This window comes from Mustelus asterias, chromosome 25 (genome assembly GCF_964213995.1).
Source record: "Mustelus asterias chromosome 25, sMusAst1.hap1.1, whole genome shotgun sequence".
NCBI lineage: Eukaryota > Metazoa > Chordata > Chondrichthyes > Carcharhiniformes > Triakidae > Mustelus > Mustelus asterias.
In genome coordinates this window covers 55,974,519-55,982,018 of record NC_135825.1, presented here as the reverse complement: position 1 = coordinate 55,982,018, position 7,500 = coordinate 55,974,519, and the positions used below count along the sequence as shown (strand labels likewise).

At 50.1% G+C, this 7,500-nt stretch overlaps 1 protein-coding gene across 5 annotated transcripts in view; it reads right to left on the bottom strand.

Annotated features, from left to right (window-relative positions):
• Positions 1-7,500, bottom strand: part of LOC144479199 (tetraspanin-18B-like) — a 149,968-nt gene that overhangs the window by 103,383 nt on the left and 39,085 nt on the right. The gene's annotated exons all lie outside the window — the stretch shown is intronic.

Sequence of the window (7,500 nt, the reverse complement as noted above, 5' to 3'; positions counted from 1 at the left end):
GGGTGATTTCAAGGCACTGGGTGAGTGTGTAGGGGTGAGTTTGAGAGACTGATTAAGCAAGTGGGCATGAGTGTGAGTGACACATTGGAATTCTACCACCTCGCCTGTCACGGAATCAGAGCGAGGGACGGACCATACAAATGTCCGGTGACCCTGAGCGGGAATTTCCGGTCTCACTCCTGTGAGGCCGCATAATCCCACCCACTGAGTGAGTGTGTAGGAGTGAGTTCAAGGGACTGTGTGAGTGCACGGGGATATGTTCGAGAGACAGAGTGAGTGTGTAGGGATGGGTTTGAGTCTGCTTTACACTCAGCCTGGGTTGCTCACTCACTCTCATGCCCACACACCAACACTTATACATCGACCCACTCATACTCTCCACCCTTTCACACACTTCTTATTATTTACTCTTTTTTAAAACTTCATTTATTGCTCTTGCGTTGCCTTACTTTCACTCAGAAATATGCTTATTTCCTTAAAACCCCCTTTTTTATTAATTCAGTTTTTCTGCCAAACCTCATCTTTCCGAAATTTTCTCATCGGCCCCCTGAGTGAGGATAATATCCAAACGCGCCCCTTCCCCCACCCCACCCCAAGCAGAAAGGTTGGACGAGCCTGACCTAGAAGGACGTTGCTGGTAGCCACTTGGGCACATCACCACCTCCCAGCCACAGACCATCCCGACTTGGAACAAAATCACCATTCCTTCACTGTCACTGGGTCAAAATCCTGGAATTCCCTCCCTAAGAGCACAGCGGATGTACTTCTGTCCCCCACATGGACTGCGGCGATTCACCTCTTGAAGGACAATGAGAAAGGGGGAATAAGTGTTGATCTTGGCAACCATGACCACAGAATTAATTTTTAAAAAGAATTGTGTCGGTAACGGTTTCAGAGTTTAACCCTGATAAATGTGAGGTGATTCATTTTGGTAGGACTAATTTAAATGTGGATTACAGGGTCAAAGGTAGGGTTTTGAAGACTGTGGAGGAACAGAGAGATCTTGGGGTTCATATCCACAGATCTCTAAAGGTTGCCACTCAAGTGGATAGAGCTGTGAAGAAGGCCTATAGTGTGTTAGCTTTTATTCACAGGGGGTTGGAGTTTAAGAGCCGTGGGGTTATGCTGCAACTGTACAGGACCTGGTGAGACCACATTTGGAATATTGTGTGCAGTTCTGGTCACCTCACTATAAGAAGGATGTGGAAGCGCTGGAAAGAGTGCAGAGGAGATTTACCAGGATGCTGCCTGGCTTGGAGGATAGGTCTTATGAGGAAAGGTTGAGCTAGGGCTGTTCTCTCTGGAGCGGAGGAGGCTGAGGGGAGACTTAATAGAGGTTTACAAAATGATGAAGGGGATAGATAGAGTGAACTTTTAAAGACTATTTCCTCGGGTGGATGGAGCTATTACAAGGGGGCATAACTATAGGGTTCATGGTGGGAGATGTAGGAAGCATATCAGAGGTAGGTTCTTTACGCAGAGAGTGGTTGGGATGTGGAATGGACTGCCTGCAGTGATAGAGGAGTCAGACACTTTAGGAACATTTATGTGGTTATTGGATAGGCACATGGAGCACACCAGGATGATAGGGAGTGGGATAGCTTGATCTTGGTTTCAGATAAAGCTCGGCACAACATCGTGGGCCAAAGGGCCTGTTCTGTGCTGTACTGTTCTATGTTCTTAATATTCCCACACTTCCAGATTGTGGCCAGAATTCTCCGGCCGTTAACGCCCTGCCGTTGCTGTAATCACGGACAGAGAATCTTGTTCTCAGCCGAATCTCCATTCACTGCAGCGGGACCAGCCAACCCCGCCGGTGTGAACGGCCCGAGAATTCCCACCATCTGTGTGAGTGAGGTTTCAGGAAGGAGCAAACAGGATGGGTGCAGAATTCCAGGAAACTCAGTGGAGCTGAATTGGTCATTGACAAGGCAAGATTTGGAAGTTACACGAATTGGAATTGTGCACAGAGCGGCCTTTCAAATCGAGAGGGGCTGAGTGCAAAAAAATCAAAGAAACCGCAAGCAAAGTGAGAGATTTTTATACATTCTAAAGATCTGTAAGTGTATTCAACGCAATTTCAATTAATCCCATTAAAAAAGGAGCTGAGAAAATATTTGATTAAGAACAGGACGGAAAATTCCAACAAGCACAAACATAAATGAATAAATACTCTGAGGAACGCATTGGTTCCCATGATGGAAAATTCATCTGTGAATACAGCTGGCCAGGGTTGAATAATGTAACCTGTGACTGTTAGATCAATGTCCTCAAGTTTTGCTAGATTTCTTCAGGGAGTGAAGGAGAAAGTTCACACAGTTTGATGTTTTGAAAGGTTCCCCTCAGGAGATTAATTATGAAGGTCCTGAAATTCTGGTCCCAGGTCAGGGCGAAGAGTGAGACAGACAATGGTTTGGCTACAGCCAGTAATGCTATTACAGCGGCAATGCCTTTGGGCTGTTGTTGTCTTTTACTGTAAGCGGTGCTCGCCTTAATTCGGGATAATGAGCAATACTTTAAACAGCATTAGTCAATGAGAAGGAGAATGGGTGGGCTTTCTAATGGGTGACTCATTTTCGACTGTCAGCTTCCCGCCCTTGACCCAAGGACATTACACCCACCAACAGATTGAAGGGAGCTGTGTATTCATATTCTTGTCTAATCAGCAATGAGCAAAACATCCCGGTTTTTTTACTGACTGAACGTCATACTGGGCAGCCATTATGTCAGGCCCTGATTGGCTGCGGTCGTGCCTGTCTTTATTTTCATTACAACACAATAGGTGGGATTTTACAGCCTGGCTCATCCCAAAACTGTAAAATCCCACCTGAGGTCAACGGGCCTTCCCACGGTCCGCCCCTCACCCGCTCTGATTCCCGTGGTGGGCGGGGCAATAAAATTCCGGCCTGCATTTCTGAAGAGATTCTAGGTAGTCATTCTAGATCGCTCAGTGGTAGCAAAAAGCTAGACTTCACAGTTGATCCTACGCATTATATTCCGATTATATTCTGCCTCATCACAAGAAACATGAGAGAAGTAATTAAAAGCCTAAAACACACCAAAGCTGCCACAACAAACTCCCACAACAGCCATTTATCGATTTTGCCAATTATTTCCAGCCAACGTAATGAGCTTTCAACGGTGAGTTAGTATTTGAGTTTAATTTTGCAACGACAGATCTTTCTTTTGTTACATCGATGCTGTTCTCTGCGCGCTCTTCAGCCCGGATTCTATTCAACTACATTCAGGCAACGGGAATCATGATGGTTTCGCGGTGCCTGTGGTGCTTTAGAAGCTTTGTCAAACTGTGTGAGGAATATTGGGGACGCTTTCTACTTCTGCTCTCCAGGTGAAAATAGGTGCAAGCCTTCCTTCCACTCCACACTTTGAGAATATTGTAAATATAATTCGTGACAACGCAAGACAGATGTCAAACCATTACTACAGAAATTTAAATGCTGTGCTTTGTGAAATTATGCAGAGAATTTATCATCAGCTGGTGGCATCTCTATCGGTGAGAATATGAAAGTGAAAAGCGTTGTTTTAAATTTGTTCAGGGGATGTGAATGTCACGGGTTAGATCACTTATTTCCCATCCCTATCTGCCCTTGAGAAGGTGTTGGTTAGCCACCTAACCTTACTGCAACAGTCCCTGCCGACTCAAAGTTCAAGTTTTCATATTTTACCCCAGCATCTATTTAAACAAAGACACAATTAGCGTATGGCATCAGACACTTGGTAACAAAATGAAATAGTCATCGCCTGGTTAATCTCATCATTGGGCAGCACGGTGGCACAGTAGTTGGCACTGCTGCCTCACAGCGCCAGGGACCTGAGTTCAATTCCGGCTTTGAGGTGGAGTTTGCACATTCTCCTCGTTGCGGTGAACCACTGTAGTATTGTCTGTTTGTGTGATATGCCTGGACACGCCCCTGCTGCCTCAATCCGGGGCTCGGCCCTTCTCTGGGTATAAAGGCGACTGCTCTCCGCCCCTTTTGCCTCAGTTCGGATTCGCTATTGGTTCGGGTGTGCTCCAATTCTTTCGTAAATAAAAGCCTGTTATTTCGCAACAACGAGTCTTTGCATAATCAATGGTGCATCAATTTTATTAACGTAAGTTTTTGGGATGGAGCAACTCTTAAAACCTGATAAACTTGACTTGGACCCCCGGCTGTTGGGACCTCAAACTGTTTTGATCACTGGCTGCGCTGCTTCGAGACCTTCATCGCCTCCTCCCCCGCCGCCGTCGTTACCGACATCGACAAACTACACGTGCTCCATGCCCGTGTCAGCGCTCACGTCTTCGCGATAATCCGAGACACGGAAACTTATCAGGAGGCAATCGATCTCCTAAAGAGCCAGTACAACCGGCAGCCGAATGAAGTCTACGCCAGACATCTGCTGGCCACTCGCAGACAGCAGCCGGGGGAATCGACTGAGCAATTCCTGCACGAACTGCGTGCACTCGGCAGAGCCTGCAACTGTAAGGCCGTTTCAGCCGCCCAAAACGCCGACGACCTGATCAGAGATGCCTTTGTCGCGGGCATCAGGTCGACCGATATCCGGCAGCGCCTGCTGGAACAAGGTGGGCTGGACCTGCAGAAAACTGTGGAACTTGCCGACTCGCTGAAGGTGGCTTTTCGGAATCTCGAGGTCTACACCCCCGACCACGAGGGCGCACCGTGGACACCGCGACCGGCGCCATCTCTGTACCCGGGAGGGCCGCAAACCTACGCCACGCCCCGTCCCGATGCCGAACTGACCACTGCGGCAGTCTCCGGAGGCCCGAGGTGCTACTTCTGCGGCCTCGAGAAGCACCCACGACGATGCTGCCCGGCGAAAGATGCGAACTGCTCCGGCTGCGGTAAGAAGGGTCATTATCTGAAAGTCTGCAGGGCAAAATCGGCCCCCAGGCCCAGCAGCGCCGCGTGCGATCCGCGGGAGGCACCGTCTTCAACGCCATCGGCCGCGTGTGACCCACGGGGGCCGCCATCAGTTGCGTGCGAGTCACACGGGCCGCCATTTTGGGAACCGTCCACCGCGTGCGGCTCCTCGCCTAATCCGACGGTGGCCTCGGTCGCGTTGGACCAGTCCAGGCCTCATCAACTCGCCTGGTTCATGATGGACATCAAGGTAAATGCGGCCACACTACTAACTGCTTATTTGACAGTGGGAGTATGGAGAGTTTTATCCACCCTAACACGGTGAGTCGCTACGCACTGCCAGTACTGCCAATGCAGCAATCAATCTCCATGGCTTCGGACTCCCAGCCGGTGAATGTCCTCGGCTACTGTGTGGCAACTCTGACTGTACGGGGCACGGTGTACGACAAGTGCAGGCTCCTCGTGCTGCCACAGCTCTGCGCTGCCGTACTACTGGGGCTAGATTTCATGTGTCACCTTGGGAGCGTCACCATGGTGTATAATGGGCCTTTTCCCCCAATCTCCGTCCAAAATCCACAGCTATTAGACCAGCCACCGTGCACCACCTGTGGTCTCTCGACCCTTAAAGTCGCCCCTCCCTCACTCTTTGAGCACCTCACCCCCGACTGCAAGCCCATTGCCACCAAAAGCAGACGGTACAGCGCTGGAGATAGAGCGTTCATCAAGTCCGCGGTGCGACGCCTCCTGGGGGAGGGGATCATTGAGGCCAGTTCCAGTCCCTGGAGGGCCCAAGTGGTGGTTGTTAAGACTGGGGAGAAACTTTGCATGGTCATTGACTACAGTCAGACCATCAACCGATACACGCAGCTGGACGCGTATCCCCTTCCCCGCATATCTGACATGGTCAATCAGATTGCACAATATCGGGTGTTCTCCACCATTGACTTGAAGTCTACATACCACCAGCTCCCTATCTGCCCGGAAGACCGCCAATACACTGCCTTCGAGGCGGATGGCCGTCTCTATCACTTCCTTCGGGTCCCCTTCGGCGTCACCAATGGGGTCTCGGTTTTCCAGCGTGAGATGGACCGAATGGTGGACCAGAACGGGCTGTGGGCCACCTTCCCGTACCTGGATAACATCACCATCTGCGGCCATGATCAGCAGGACCACGACACCAACCTCCAAACATTCCTCCACACTGCGGCACTCCTCAACCTGACCTATAATAAGGAGAAGTGTGTATTCCGCACGCGCCGCCTCGCCATCCTTGGTTGTGTTGTGGAGAACGGGGTCATCGGCCCCGATCCTGACCACTTGTCCCCTCCTGGAACTTCCCCTCCCCACCACCCTCAAAGCACTGAGGAGATGCCTGGGCTTCTTCTCGTACTACGCCCAGTGGGTCCCCAATTATGCGGACAAAGCCCGTCCGCTCATCAAATCCACATCTTTTCCCCTGGCGGCGGAGGCTCGGCTGGCCTTTGACCGCATCAAAGCGGATATCGCGAAGGCCACGATGCACGCTGTAGACGAATCCACCCCATTCCAGGTGGAGAGCGATGTGTCTGACTTTGCCCTAGCCACCTGAACTTGTAACTCTGTGACTGTCGTTCCACCACCTCGCCCCCGCCGAACTTTTTTTTAAACAGGGGGTGAATGTGGTGAACCACTGTAGTATTGTCTGTTTGTGTGATATGCCTGGACACGCCCCTGCTGCCTCAATCTGGGACTCCGCCCTTCTCTGGGTTTAAAGGCGACTGCTCTCCGCCCCTTTTGCCTCAGTTCGGATTAGCTATCGATTCGGGTGTGCTCCAGTTCTTTCGTTAATAAAAGCCTGTTATTTCGTAACAACGAGTCTTTGCGCAATCAATGGTGCATCACTCGTGTCTGCATGGGTTTCCTCTGGGTGCTCCAGTTTCGTCCCACAGTCCAAAGATGTGCAGGCCGTAGTAAATTGCCTCTTAGTGTCCCAAGATGTTTAAGTTTATTTATTAGTGTCACGAGTAGGTTTACGTTAACACTGCAACAAAGTTATTGTGAAAATCCCCTCGTTGCCTGTTCAGGTACACTGACGGAGAATTTAGCATGGTCAATGCACCTAACCAGCACACTTTTGGATTGTGGAAGGAAACCGGAGAGCTGGAGGAAACCCACACAGACACGGGGAGAACGTGCAGACTCCACACAGACAGTGACCCAAGCCGGGAATCGAAACCGGGTCCCTGGCGCTGTGAGGCAGCAGCGCTAACCTCTGTAGCACCGTGTGTTGGTTAGATGGATTAGCAATGCAAAACATGTGGGGTTACGGGGATAGGGAGGGGGAGAGGGCCTGTTTAAGATGCTCTGTCAGCGAGAGTCAGTGCTGACTCAAAGGGCCGAATGGCCTCTTCTGCACAGTAGGGATGCTATGATTCTATTCTATGATTCTATAGTCACACGCTCCTCAGCTTTCTCGTGCATTGCCTCAATGCACAGAAAGATTGCGTTATATTCAGAAAATGTTTGGACGTTGCTAACTTTAATGCACTTGCCTGAGATTATCAAATGTGATGGTGAGGTTTCTGTCTCTCTGCCTTTCTGCTAAACACCATAAATGGACACCAAGCTTTTATTTTAC